This window comes from Zootermopsis nevadensis, unplaced genomic scaffold, assembly GCF_977971745.1.
Source record: "Zootermopsis nevadensis isolate Lab colony 2312 unplaced genomic scaffold, Znev_1.0 Znev_ptg000030l, whole genome shotgun sequence".
Taxonomy (NCBI): Eukaryota; Metazoa; Arthropoda; class Insecta; order Blattodea; family Termopsidae; genus Zootermopsis; species Zootermopsis nevadensis.
In genome coordinates, this window is record NW_028259162.1 from 6,517,216 (window position 1) to 6,533,296 (window position 16,081).

General features: G+C 37.5%; 1 protein-coding gene across 3 annotated transcripts in view; it reads right to left on the reverse strand.

The window, feature by feature from the left end:
- LOC110831049 (Ig-like and fibronectin type-III domain-containing protein 2) overlaps positions 1-16,081 on the reverse strand; it is a 216,472-nt gene that overhangs the window by 144,272 nt on the left and 56,119 nt on the right. The gene's annotated exons all lie outside the window — the stretch shown is intronic.

The window sequence follows — 16,081 nt, forward strand, 5'->3', positions numbered from 1 at the left end:
TGCAGGTTCGATTCTTTGTCAAGAGGCCAGACATCCTTGCCTCTGACGAAGTCCAAACATGTATGTATAAAAAAGTTTAAAAACATTGTACGCATTCCACGTTCAGCTAAAATTTTTTCTGTCCACCGTTATTATCTTCACTATCGTCCTACCATCCGTGACAAACAGAATATGTTCCCCAGTTTGTTTGTTTTTTGTAGTGTTCTGTCTTGAGGACAGGTCCATATGAACAGGATCCTTCCATCCTTTTCTCGGACTGGGACCTGTTCATATACGTTCTTGGAAGATGATCCAGAAGTGGTTTGCCATTGCCTTCTTCTGTGTGTGAATGGAGTAATTGTTGGGATGCCACGGAGAAACCGGGGAAGCCCCCGGAGGAAAACTCCGTGTTGCCTAGACCACGGCCTTGCCCAACACAAGTTATAAATTCGGGCACTGCCGGGAATCGAACCCGAGACCCCAGGATTACAAGGCCAGCCTTCTAACCGCTAGATTACCGTGGCACGGTTTCCCCAGTATAACAGTAAAATACAAATTATCATCTTTGTGTCAGCCAGAACAGTCAAATAAGCAGTCAACAAATAGAATATTCATTGATGCTGTTGTTGTGGGTCTGGGGGCATTGCAGACTCGGTGGAAGCCCTAGAGATGGAGGAAGTATGCTTCTCCGAAACGTTGACGTCTTCCTACGCGGCGCGAAAACCCAGAACACCATCCTCACCGAGAAAACTTCAAATCTTGCAATATCTGTTCATAAATTCATTATTTCATACGGACAGAAGGTCAGACAAGGTTAAACTTATCGGCAATGTTATGTAAAGCGTCTCAAAAATATAACATTCTCATACACGACCTTGTCAGCAGTGAGGCAGTGGGAAGACAGAAACAATAAACAATGCATGTTTCATGATGCATTCCACATGGGCCTCATGTTTCATTTCAGATAGCACGACTTGTCTCGACGCCATGTTACGCTCATACAAGTTTCAACTTCGTTCTAGAATGCACTGACGTGTGGTCCAGGAGAATGCTCGTCGTGCAGACGACAGGAGGAGAGCTGGCATCTACATTTTGTGAAAAGGCATTATGCACGGCTTGACTTGGATCTGAATCAGTGCAATTTGAAGGCTGTTTGTTCATCCATTGTACGTCATTACATGTCCCATTAATATATGGAAATGCACAACACGACTATCTGCCCAATACTATCGAAACAATAGTCCCATACAGCATGGCTATGGATCTAGACCGAATACAGAAACTGGGAGCTAGATAGGAAATTCCTGGAATTGATAGCTACTACGCAAATGCGGTTCATTGTTCTGCAGACATTTTTGCATGCCTTAATACTACCTTGGCCAGTGTCTAGCTTTGTGACTTGTTTTAGAAATACGTTAGTTTTCTTCCTTCCAGATTAATAAAATCTGATTTCGTAACAAAACACAAACACAAAGAATGTAACAACGTGTATATTCCGTAAATTAAACATTAAATCTGTGGATTTTGGTTCAAAACAAAAATATAATTTAGTGATCGTCAATACAGGACAACTGAGCGCAATGAAAAGACTGGACACAGATAATAACAGAATGACTGTCCAGAGGAAAACTGTTACAAGCGTAAAACAGGGCAGCCAGCTTCCAAAACAATATTTGGACACATCATCACTAAAAATATTTGTTCCTATTTAGCAAGGCGATGTTATAAAACACTTCAAGGTCAAACCAGGAGTGGGTACTTACATTTTCCTTCAGCGTTTCGGTCAAGTGTTCATATTAAACTTTAAAAACTCAGTAAAGTGTATAACTTAATCACCACAAACCAACTCACTTAAATTCAAAACGCAACACAATTACGTCAACTATACAGTAGGAAGAAGCTTCTAACGCGTTTGTCCCAGCATGCATCGGGCTGCCGTGTGCAAAGTAGAACGCTAAGTGACCGCGTTGTTTTGAACTACTTAAGCGAGTTGAAACTGTTTCATAGAACTGCGTCTATGGTACGGATACTGGACAGACAGTTCTCTACCTAGCGCTACCAGCTTCGAAATTAAAACACATTAAAAATCTGAAAACACACGTTTCGTTTTGAAATCAAACGCTGAAGTTCAAGAATATATTTTACTCTCTGAGAGCACAAACTTTTTTTTAAACACGTTTTAATTAGAATTCTCATAACTGAAGTTTCACTTTTCGAGGTATTACAATACGAAGTTTATCTTAATGTACCACTGGCTGTGATTTTTTTTTAAATAAAACTTTACATCCATGTTTACGAACAATGAATGTAACACACGTCACTGCGCTAACAAAAGTTGTGAAAAGTTCAGAAATATTCCATAATGTTCTGAGCGGGAGAATGCTTTCCCTCTCGGTAGCGACATCTTCCTCCAACACTCTCCATTTCGGTGACCCAGAAACAGCGCACCACGTCACTGCAGCCTCACGGGTGATTTACTGTATCACTCAATTAAGATATAATCACACTACGCTGTACTTTATAAACAGATCCGTTCCCAAAAGGCAAAAACGGGTATTTATATGTTTCTCTCTATAATATCAGGATTGCGAAACAAAAGGAAAATATCTCATATCAATTACACTGGCGATATTTTAATGACATCTGTCCGTGATATGTATTTAGAGTCTCTGAGTGAAATGGTAAGCTCAAGTTCTCGAAATTCCCGGTTCGACTTAATACAAATCACTTAACACTTAAGAACTCGGTGGTAATTATATGTACCATCTACTTAAACATTCAGTAAATGTGCATGTTGTGTTCATATGCCTTGTATTATTCTCACTGCAAATAGTGTTTATATCCCGGAACAGCTTTAACCAAATGATCTTTGTGATGGTGAAATGTTGTGTTTTCTTTGCGGTACGGACTGAGGTCCTGTAGAAAGAAGCGGTCGAGGTTTGTTTAAAATTAATATCCTGGCATTCGGGTCAAGTGGTTGGCGATAACGACAAAGATCCCGAGGATAGCCGATACACCGGTCCAAATTCGAGGTGGAAACCAGCTGAATGGAATGTGCCAAGGACCAGGTTGACTCCCAATGAAGGATCGATTATCCCGAGTCTTTCGTAAGCTTCCTCAATCACTGAACATGTTGCCATTCCAGATTTCCCATAAAATAATCCATTTCCTTTCTACGGCATATTTGTATGTAAATGCGAAGAATAAGACTACATACAAGGAGAACAACCTTGGATTTTTAATGGTTATTACACAATTGCGCAATATTCTTCTGTTCTTCGTTGGTTCACGCCACCTATGAAGGGGTACAGAAACTTAATTTGCTCTCATAGTGATTATGTGCTATTCGCTGAGGATGTAAGTGGGCGGGACTTCTGGCATTTGATTGATGACTCTGAGACCAGAAGGCAAGCTACTACAATGTCCCTGAAGGACAGGGACATGGGTTCTTGAACAGGAAATTCAAGTCTGATGACGAAGTGTCAGAGTAACCCTGCATTAATCTCTTCGAAGTTCAGAGTTAAGACTGAACAGAAAGGAAATAAGTTGAGGTACCAATCACGACGACAGTGTCTAAGATTCCTGACGGTAACGCGCGGCCATTCTTGACCGCGCCCAACATTATGACCTGAAGTACTACTTAATTTTATTATAAATGAATTCAAGGTTTTTACAGTTGTATTTCAATGAATACTTTCGGCTTTCGGGGTTGAGCTGTGTCAAATATTAAGTATTATCCAACATTTCGACAAGCACTGCGGTTGCTGTCTTCAGGGAGAAGATTTGTACGCTATTTTCCGCATTTCCGACTCTATTAATTTCTCTTTAGTCGCAAATGCATGTGTTAAAAATACGCTCAATTGCGAAACAAGTATTTAAAATACGATGATTTTCGTATAGAAGCAGCACTGACAAGGTTGTCTAGGTGAGTGACGTTCTAGGCACGTGTCATACCGCTCAGCACGACTACGTAACAAATTGGTACATGCACATTAGCATTCGTATACTGTGTTAGCAGTCGTTATGACGACGGAAAATACGTTCATTTGTTACCTCCCGCTGGGTCATTTAAAAACGTAAAAATTTTGTTAATGAAGGCACATTCAAGTGATGATGTTACAGGTTGATCATAAAGTTTGTACCTGACTCAGTGCTTGAGGTACCAGGTAGACAGACAGCAAGCTAGGAACAAGATGTCAGATTAAAAACTTTAAAATTAAATTATTTGGTTATTCCGTCAATTCACAATGTATTTAAAATAAGATAATTAAAATAAAGATTCAGTAATAAACCTTGATCGGATACGGTAATACTTCTGGATCACCTCCAGACACAACTGTGTTGTCTACTATTTCATCTCTGACCGATGTAAACATCAAAAGCATCACTTCAAACAATAAAGTTGATCCATTATATGAAAATATCTGGACACGACCTCCAAAAAACTACACTACGAAAAATTGTAAAAAATTGTAATTGAGTTTTAAATTTAATATAATAATTTTACACCTGATGATGGTTTAATAAAACCGAAACATGTTGTAACTGTTCCAATTGTAAATCGATTATTCGATATGGAACACAGGATGATATTTTAATTATTTTAATTATCTTATTTTAAATACATTGTGATTTGACGGAATAACCAAATAATTTAATTTTAATTTAATAAATCACAATATGACGCAACTACACTATTTTAAAAACTTTAACTGACAGAATGACAATTAAACCAAAATACTAAATTAATTACATTGGACAGACATTGGCAACTCTCGCGTTTAAAATGTAACAGATGAAATTTGTATATATCTCATTAAGATTAATGACTTTACATACTACGCAATTCTGTTATACGATTAGCAGTTTCTGAGAAATCCTACAACGTTCGATATGAGCCTCAGGTAAAATCAGATTTGTATTTAATCGATATGAACCAAAATTAAACTCGCTCGATACATTTTAGTTCAGACTACCGAAGCCAAATTTAATCTAAATTCGAATTCTATTTCTGCAGATGAAACATACGGACGAACAAATCGACACACATCCGACCTCACTATTAAGCGTTAACGTTAGACACATTTTGAAAGGAATGCACAAAAACACAATTCTTTTGAACATCTTACAAAGTCTGTGAACATAATTGAGTAAGATCAGCTGTAGACAGCTCTAGAGAGTACAATACTTTTATTTTCCGTCGTTTACACAAGCTTATTGTTAAAATCATATAAAATTTCACATAAAATTGTTACATTTTAAAATTGACGACATGTTTCGATATACAATCTTATCATCGTCAGGTCTATCAAAATTAAAATTAAAATCTGGTGTATCTGTTGCTCTGCTTATATTGTTTTTGTTTTTACTCGTTTTTACTACATCTCCAGGCTTCTTCGATTTTATTTTTGGAGACGCGCCTGGGTGCCTATATCTGCAAAATCAATTTTAATTTAAATTAAAATTGATTTTGCAGATATAGGCACCCAGGCGCGTCTCCAAAAATAAAATCGAAGAAGCCTGGAGATGTAGTAAAAACGAGTAAAAACAAAAACAATATAACACGATATGAAAATTAAAATTGATTTTGCAGATATAGGCACCCAGGCGCGTCTCCAAAAATAAAATCGAAGAAGCCTGGAGATGTAGTAAAAACGAGTAAAAACAAAAACAATATAACACGATATGAAAATTAAAATTGATTTTGCAGATATAGGCACCCAGGCGCGTCTCCAAAAATAAAATCGAAGAAGCCTGGAGATGTAGTAAAAACGAGTAAAAACAAAAACAATATAAGCAGAGCAACAGATACACCAGATTTTAATTTTAATTTTGATAGACCTGACGATGATAAGATTGTATATCGAAACATGTCGTCAATTTTAAAATGTAACAATTTTATGTGAAATTTTATATGATTTTAACAATAAGCTTGTGTAAACGACGGAAAATAAAAGTATTGTATTGAAACACAAGCATGATGCAATTAAGATATAAGCTCTAGAGAGGTTGGGAATTTTAAAGCACAAGACACTTGGATTCAATGCATCCGGGATTTGAGAAGTAGTTTTATTAACGCCTTGAAGTGCAGAACATGAATCCAAGGAGCATATGTACAAGACGTTTCTTAACACCCACACCACTGCCACCATATTTCGTATGACTAAGCCCAAAGTTTCCGGTATACTTTCTGTTGGATTAGGTGTCTGTGGAAGGGGTGAGAAATGCCACGTGAAGCTCGCTTCTTGGCGAAAATCCATCTCACGAAGCAACGATGAACAAATTCTACTTTTTAAAGCATTTCATTCGGGATGCAGCTATTTACAGAATCATCTATCCTACATCTCAAGTATAAGCTGTATGACAGTATAAATGTAAACAGCCAACAGGAAACACTTCTCGTAATGAAAAGTCAACATTATTATTATTAATAATATTAAGTCATGATTATTGTGCCTCACAACAGAAATAATACAACTTCGTATGTGTTTCTGCTCCTCTAATTCTCATAAAACTGATAACGAGAAATAAAATACAACGATGATAACAATGAAAATCAATATCCAACTGGGTCTGATGTTCCAAAGACCTAGATTGAGGTAAATGGCCACATTCACGTTCCGGCCGCTTTATTCCCGGTGTAAAATCAGCCTACATCCCCACACGGCAGGAGGTCAGGTATACAGCGGAAGTGGTTTGTGGATAATGGAGAAAAATTCCCTACCAACTTGGCAGTCTATACGTTGTCACATAGTCCGTCGTTAATCACTTCACTAGTTGAGCAATGACGCGAGAAAATCTTGACAAAACCAAATACATTACTTCAGTTTCCATCGAACGCGGTACTTCTGATGGGAAATTCACATGGGAGCCACAGGACGACCTTTGTTTACATTTGCAGGAGATCGGATTTACATTTTACACCCTTTGATCGGCGACAAATAAAACTGTGGTCTCTCTGTACGATTCGTGAAAATAACACACATACTGTCAGCAACGTGTGAAAGGGGGTTGTAAATTTCAATATGTGAATTTCAGTTTAAAACAGGTACAATACCACGAAAATAAGTTACTGTCGTTGATGTGTAGGTCCAATAGTCAAATCATCGAGTGAAAATGATCCATTGCGGCTGGCACCGAACTACGAACTGTAAATGGGCTTTGATACCATTCAATATTGTTATATATATATCAACTGACAAACAGCAAAAAAATACTACATGTTACCCATACACAGACCCGAAATAAACATATTCTATCAAAGAGAATATTGCCGATTTTCCTGACATCGGAAAATGGTAACTTTTATTAACACAATTTCCTTTATGAGGAATTACATCCTTCTGGAGTTATCATCCCCCTGTGTCTAACCCCAATGTTACTTTTAAGCCAGCTGATGGATTTTCATGGAATTTGGTACGAAAATCATGCCATTCGTGGACATTCCATCACAGTGCTCTTTATTCAGTGAAATTACTAAAAATTAAAAAAAACTACCAAAAACAGCAATGTCATTAGCGTGATTAAAGTCGGGCCAATAATTAAAGAGTTTTGTGCAATAATATTGTAAATAAATTTAGCATCTGTTAATATTTTTGTTAGGAACATACGTTTTCGGCCACAGGAATACCGATGACTCCCATTATACGCGAGGGTGGGGGTGAATTCCCTTCCTATGAAACATTTCACGTGCACCTGGATTTTCTGAGCGAGATACACATGATTAACAGCGTTATATTATCTACAATTGACTCCATGCCGAGACGAATTAAATCCGTGGCCAAAGCTAGGGGATTCTGAATACCTCATTCGAGATGCCAGGTCTCAAGACCTTTCAAGGGTTAACATACTAATTCATAGTTTGCAGAAGTAATTGATATACTTCACGATACTGCGTACTGCAGCCAGCAGAGCCGGGTTCAATGATCGATCTCCCAGTGTTTTCACGTGCGTCTTATAAGGGTTTTGGTCTTGTTATGGTATGGATGGCATTTCCTTCATAGCCATTAGCACTGACTATTTATTGTACGATATTAACTAAAAGAAGTATCTAGCTAAAGGTCAATTCTCATGCAACGACGAAGCAAGTTTGACAAATAAGTCACGGGCCTGACGTCGCTCTTAATGGAGCAACACGAGTTTTTCTGTTCTTTCGTGTTTTTGTATAACACTCGAGAGGTCAACATCTGTCTTCAATGGTTTGTTCGCAACTCTTTTAACGATATTTTATCAGCTGCATGGTTACTTCAGGAGGCGAATTATATAAGAAAATCACTATGTTCGGTAAATTTGAAATCATGATTTAAGTAATACATGAAATTTATTAATAGATTATGGCGTTTAAGGGCATACGAACAAAAGTCAAACAATAGCAGCTTTTGTATCGGAAACGCAACGTGATTCAACCCGTGACCTCTGTGGAGGCTTCAACAGGGACTGGAAAGTTGGGCCATCCTGCGTTAATAACCTACGATATAACTATACGGCTCTGCGTTTCTCTTGTTGCAAAGACTAATTACGATCGAGTTCGTCAGTTCAACCAAACTAGTTCCGAACATCGAAACACACCAATATAACATCCTCTCTAAACTGACGGACAACGGGATGGACGACTGGGATTCGATTCTAGACCAGACACAAATGTTTCTCTTGGCCACCACCAGACCGAGTCTGCAGCCACCCAGCCTCCTGTCCAGTCATTATTGATGGCTTCCTCCCCGGGGTAAAGCAAATACAGCCTAAATCACGTAGCTCACCATTACCTCCATCAAGCACAGTGATGAAGAATGTGTGAAACTCTACGCCTCGTCTTCTGCACCTAACATAGTAGGCTATCTGTCGACACTTCAGTAACTTCAGTTGACATATCGTCATTAAACAACCAATGATACATAAATTAAAATACTTTAAAGTTAATAATATGCTGTGGCTTATCGCATTTTACTTTATATCATAAAACATCATTCGATACTTCACTGGATCATCTGTCCTTAATCTGTCTCTTCTTTCTTCTGCCTAATCGACCAATATTTTCGCAACAAATCGTCACGAATCCAAACGAACCGTTTAATTCGATTCACATCCTCGCAGATCATTAGATTACACATGATAATCTGAATGTAGTTGATACAGCGACGTTAAACAAACGTTAAAATATGTACTTTTATATCCCATACTTGCGTTGAGATGTTAATTAACGTTATGTCTCTGGTATACTGCACCCTGCAGGCCCGTAAAAGTTGGCCGACGTTTCAGAGGTGTGTACTTCCTCCATCATCAAAGTGATGATTGCCCTGCTTATCATTGGTATAGCTACATAATACGTTAATTTAGTCAGAAAAACATAATCCTTCATAAACGCGTAGATATTATTAACGTTTGGCCACATAAATGTTGAATTTCACCCGAAATATTTAAATGCGTTCGTATTAATACGTGGTGTCTGAAAGATTTTTACAAACTGCAGTGCTTGTTGTTTTGATTGACTGTACATTCAATGGTCCGCATACCACGCAAAGCAGCGTGCTTTCTCCAACCAATATTGAATCAGAGCGATACGAGACAGCTGAAGGCGCGGCTATGCGTTGCAGAAATATACGAGGGGAAGGAGACGTTTCTGTTCATTGTGTATAAGAAACTTGGTAAGTTCTCACTGGAAAGGATCAACCAATCCAACGCAATTTACGAGGAAATCCTCGCAGTAAGTGTGATTATACTACGTCTCTCCTAAAAATATCAATGTATCACCAAACAACGCAGTGTTTTTGTAAACATTCCTGACTTTTATTTCAGAGACATGTGGTTCGAATCTTGGTCAGTAGGTTATCACGAAATTTCTTATGATTTTCTTCAGCCACTACTGGGAAATATCTTAACAGTATCTCACAACTGAGAACGACAGCTTCTGTCCTTATCCTACCATTCGATGCTTTAAGTTTGTGACTTAAGCCCTTCTTACCAAACGCTATGTAGTTGAAAAATGTATTTACGTTAAACACAAAGGAAAAACATAAAATTACATTTCTGAAGCGAACCCTTTCCATGAACAGTTTTCAAAACATGAGTAAATAATTTCTGCTTTTTATAAATTCTACTGAGACACGCGCACACATACATATCAGATCATTTTAACAGGTAATTTAGTATATTTCATGGGGAAGTGACCTGGTCAGACATACGTTCCTGATACACAGAGTAAACTCAGCATTGATTCTTACAATCTTGAGATACAATCCATATTACAATAAAAAAGGAATGAGTAGGTCTAATTTTGGTTTACTGATTAAACTTAAGGGACAAAACTGTAAAAGAAGTTAAGAACATTTCTAGAACAATGACCTTCAAGGATGAAGATGGAAGCAGTAAGTTCCTCCGAAATGCTACACTCTGCAACAACTCATAAGAACGCCATCTGTATTCACATCGCCGTGGAAACAGCAGACTCTACAGCAAACCAGTTCAGTATAAAACTCAGAAACATAAAACGTGAGGCTTTATTTCACCGACGTCGGTAGACGAGCTACAGTGTGCTCAAAGTCATGATTACTACGCAATATCAAACAACATAATGGAATGCTTACATGAAGTAATACCTTTTGAAATACCAAACATACTTTTTAGCAAATAGTTTAACAAGTTTTATGGACTAATTCCCTTCACATACAGATGATTTATTTAATACGGCCTCAAAAATTCTTTAGTACCAGGAACTACGAAAGCCATTGGCCATTAAGCTCGTCCAGACGTGAATCAAGTTGTTGATCTGGTTATTGAGATCACTGACCGCAGAATAATTTTTATTTGAAGTCGTTCGGGCAGTTGGTTTGCCTTGACCTTGCCACTGTAAGAGTCTTTACCCTTTGCAACATCCTATCCTGTCCACAACACCAAACAATAGAACTGAATGCCATTATATCCAATCATTCATTCTTCCTGCTAACCATGAATGTGTTTTGTGCTACTTTTGTATCTGAAACTAAAGCAAAGCAACACACACACACACATTGCTTGTGTGACCTCATCAGTGGTTCTGCCAACATATCTCCAAGGACTTCAGGATAACCTATATCCAATAAAACGGATTCTTTTCTGAAACCAATACAAGCCCGCAAAACAAAACAAAGTAAATTTTACACACATCTCAAGCTGACACCGAATAACGTGTAGTTCTGAAAATTTCACAGCAATGGTGCCCCAGCTCTGATCTAGATTTCACTACTAGATCTAGCAGTTTCCTAAAATACAACATTAACTCACGTCCTGATTTCTCTCTTGCGTATTTTAAAACTATAAATGGTCTTCTTTAATTTTCGCAGAGTCTTCGCAAATATAAGAAGAATGATTCTCTGTGAATACAGTTTGGTATTTGAAAAATTTGTCTTCAGGTGAAAATAAACGTGTGATGGAGACGTAAGATGAAAATAGTACATATTCATCAAACAAAAGGGCCATAAGAGACTTCGAAAACCATACAGTAAATCTATGTATAATTTACTGATTCAATACAATTAATTGGGTTACAAACAGAGATTCTAATGAAAAGCTTTCTGCCTCCACAAACGCTTCATTTGAATAGATGCAAGGTCTGCAGCTCGCAGAAGTTAAGCTAGAGGAAAAGAAGAAATGAATTTATGCATGAAACAGAAGCGTTGAAACGAAGAGAGATGGTAGGTACATGGAAACAGCATGTCGCATAGGCAAAGCCGCCAGCTAAATTTTCCATAATTCTGTGCAATTATATCGAACAGCCGGTTAAACGTACCTTATATAACAACCAACCATTCATAAGTGACACAAATATTCTAATTAAGGCGTTACGTATCCCAAGAAAGTTCAACTTCGGATTCCTCAGTCACTCTGAAGGACTGAGGTACAAATTTCATTTCCCTTATAATTACTAAGGCCTCAGTTTTCTTATTACTTGCTTAACGATACTTTGCTAACTAATTTCACGCATCAGATTAATTGAGAAGTTGATATTCAGTCTCATAAAGTAGTTCCGACCCTTTTACAAAAAAATCAGAAGTTCATTACCATGCTCAAAAAATCTCGCTACTGAACTTTACCATGAATCAACAAACCACTTGACACCCCAACACTCTATATAATATAACTAACATTTTAATATTATTCTGAAATCTATTGCCTCCATCATCAGGGCGATGGCTCTGATGATGGAGGCACAAAGGACCTCTGAAACGTCGGAAAACTTCTACAAGACTATACGCTGCAAGAACCCAGAAGACAGCCATCTTCCAAAGAATGTCTTGACCAGCTGAGAATGTATTACATTTCCAAGGACTCTGCTCTGCTCGGTCGAAGACCTCCGACCCAAAACGTGCATGCAGCTGGACAGAGAAGCAGCTAATAACATCTGCATGAACCTGGAACCAGTATTACCTTTGGCAGGAAGCAATGACCCGGCTCACAGGACACACAGATGTTATTAAGGATTCCTGTATCTACTAAACGTCTTTGGCCTCGCCAGTCGGTGTTCAACTTAAAAAAAAAAAGACAGCCAAAGAAACCTACATCCTGTTCTCTGTAAAATCCACTTCCTTGAAACAAAACGAAAGCTTAAAACACACTACATTACACAAACATACTTGTATAGTTCAGCAGCAGGTCTACCAACTTTTACGAGCTGTGAGAAAAAGCTACTTGCAGATTTCTAACTGTCACGTTTTTCTCTTATTTTACATTAAATAAAACGAAATACTTCAAAAATCTATTACAAGACACAATTCTACCATCTTTAAAAATTTTCGCTATGTCCCTCACACCTCATGAGTTCGCACAGCAGCCTTAATAGAATTATGGATGACAGATAATTAAATAATATTCTAAAATGATGGAGTGACAAACAGTTACACGATGTCTAAGCCTGGTTTCATTAATATCTGGCCATACTTTAAGAAAGTTATTACAGAGTCTGCACACGGACCATAATCCCCTAATCTCGTGTAAAAAAATGCACGTTACATTTTAGAATTCCGTATTGAACAGCCTCGTCGAACATTTCACATTTCATATTCCGCTCTATGACACCTGACAGAGAGGGTTTATAGAGTTCTACGTCATGGTGGTCCTTGCTTCAATAAGGATAATCCCAAGTCAAATAAAATCAATGTCAGTTGGGTCAACGGTTTCTAATGCAGTTCCCTCGGAGACGTCGGACTGGTATTAGTGTCTCTTTATTCTACTTTACATGTACAGAATAATAGCCTCATATTCTGTTGGTAGCTAACTTATTCCGTCCGTATCTTACTTAGGAGACCTCAAAATGCGTGTTTATCACCAAGTTTTGCAATACGTGTTTATATAAAGCGCTGTTTAAATTTCCTAAATATATGGGAAATACATATTTATACAGCAGTTAGAATCTGTCCACGTTTTGCTATGAGCCTTGGCCTTTGTGGAGAATTTTCTATCAACTCCTAGAACCTCTTTGGACTTCCTGGAATGTGGTCGTTCCGTCGCAAAACCTCCACCAACGCACAACTCAGAAAAACGCGGATATACGAGTACGTACATCCATGCCTCGAGTGGGATTCAAAAGCAGTGCTCAAGAGCGGCGAAGACCGACACCTTCTCCCGCTGTCATTGGCTGGTTCAGTATTTTTTGACTCAATATTTTCAGAAGTGTCGCATTGGCTTACAGCCCCTCAAAGAAGTTTACTGAATAAACTGGACAGAAAACTGGTATATAGAAAGGCGTAATAAAACGCCAGTGCTGAGTGGCTTCCCGCTTGATCTGTCAGAGCATCGCGCTTGCTAAAACACTGACTGACAGGAACAAGCAACCCCACTCGTTCGCTCATGCCCGTATCACTCCCGAGGAACTTCCAAATGCTGCAAGCGACAGAACAAGAGGTCATAGGGCGGATCTAACAACTCATATGGCAGCAGTGGGTTGTGGATCATTCTTTTAAAAAAATTTGGAAACCAATTCCCGGATACAAATCTGAGATTCGAGGTTCTCACGGCGCTGAAGATGTCATGCGGTCTTACAGGAGCTCATATATAACCCATTCCCCCGTTTTATTAAACGTAATTCTCGTTTCACATTTTTCCTTTCTTCCAGTTCTTGTAACGTGTCCCAGTTTTGAATTATTTCTATCTAACTACGAGTTATGTACATTTTGCGGCCAGCCCGTCGCAGAACAAGGCAAGTAATCGCGATTATCCATACATCGAGTGTGACACAGAGGTCAAGATCACACAACCACCACTGCTATATTAGCTTTATTTGGTTTATATTATTTAAATCTTGTCCATCTAATCACAATAAATTCTTATTAAATATTAAAATATTACAATAATTAACATTTAAAATATTTAAAATATTAAATGATGTTCTTTATCGAAATATTCGATTTACATTAGACCATCAAAAAGAGAAATTATGGTCTAATGTAAATCGAATATTTCGATAAAGAACATCATTTAATATTTTAAATATTTTAAATGTTAATTATTGTAATATTTTAATATTTAATAAGAATTTATTGTGATTAGACGGATAAGATTTAAATAATATATATTAATTATATCACAATATGACGCAACTTTATTTGGTTGGTTAATTAGCAGGTTGCTTAATATAATTAAGAAAGTAACCACAGTTGTCAGCTAATTACCTATGCAGTTTATTACTTAGTTCAGTCATTTAGTGCATTGCTTATGTTGTTAGTTGAGTGGTTTGTTAATCAGTCAAACGGTCAGCTGGTTAATTGGTTATAATCATAGCCTATAAGTAATAATAAACGTAAATCTACTACTGGTACCAGACATGTCTCAGCACTGCCCATAAAGTATCCAGAATAACAAATAAATCAAGTAACCACATAGCTTCATTAACAATTCAATTGCTATAAATGTAATAATTACATTATATTTACTGTTATAGTAATAATCCATCTGTATTTACATTACTCAATTGAGTACAGCGACCTCCCCTCAGTCTTGATTTGTGTACTCTTTTGTCAGCAGTTGGCACAATAAATTTGTCATTGTTATTAATATACGGCGTACCGTATATTTTAATAAAAAAAAAACAAAACAAAGTGACCACATACGAAACAACGAACCATTACAATATATGTAAAGCTGCTGTAATTCCCCTTGTATATAACTCAATAGTACAGGGTAAACCCATTGCCAGTTAGAGTCATATGTTCTTAACAAGCACGAAGTCAATTAGGCTCCTCTCTCTCTCTCTCTCTCTCTCTCTCTCTCAAAATGACAATGGAACTGACCGAGGGGGGCTGGAATGAAATGTATCATGGATTGTCATTTATTTGTTTCTGTCAGCAGTGTCCACTGTCACGTTCAAAAGCCCCCACCGCGTCCACGTCCTACAAAATCATTCCATTCCAACAGGAGATGGACTTGTCTGTGTCATAAATACCGAACTACGGACGAAAACGTATCAAGATTTCTGTCACTGATATCACATATCTGCCGTATATTTTGCAGCAACGTACTGAATGTGCGAATGTCCTTCGATCCTTAAATTAGAGCAATTTAAAACTGCAGAAAAGTAATAAATACAAAACAATCTCCTGAAATAAATATAATTTGTTGTTAATGTCGCCATACACATCCGTGCGCAGAAGTGTGTCGACGTACAAGCCTATGGTGGTTCCTTCATCCTAACCCCACGCTTATCTCTGGGTAAGAACCTATTGCTAATGTAGCAAATACGCCAATACCAATATTACATTAATATTTATATAAATATTTTAGCATTCGTCTATGGAATAATCCCAGAAATACATAAGAACATTACTTCATCTTACACACAACAGAGCAGTCTAATTTACTTAACTAGCAATGGTTTTATATAAATAATAAAACTATCAGTCAAGGAACATGTTTCGGCTTACAGTTATGTCATCATCAGTCCCGCAATGCATTGGTTGAATCTGGAAGATGTTTCGTATTTACAATTATCGTAGCCATCGCCTTATAATATTATTGTTTAAAGTAACCACCGTGAATTAGAGATGAAAGGTGTTTAGAACAGTAAAAAATATTTATAGCAATAAAAGTAAAACTTATATAATGACTGGACCCAACTAACAACCGATATTTTATTCCA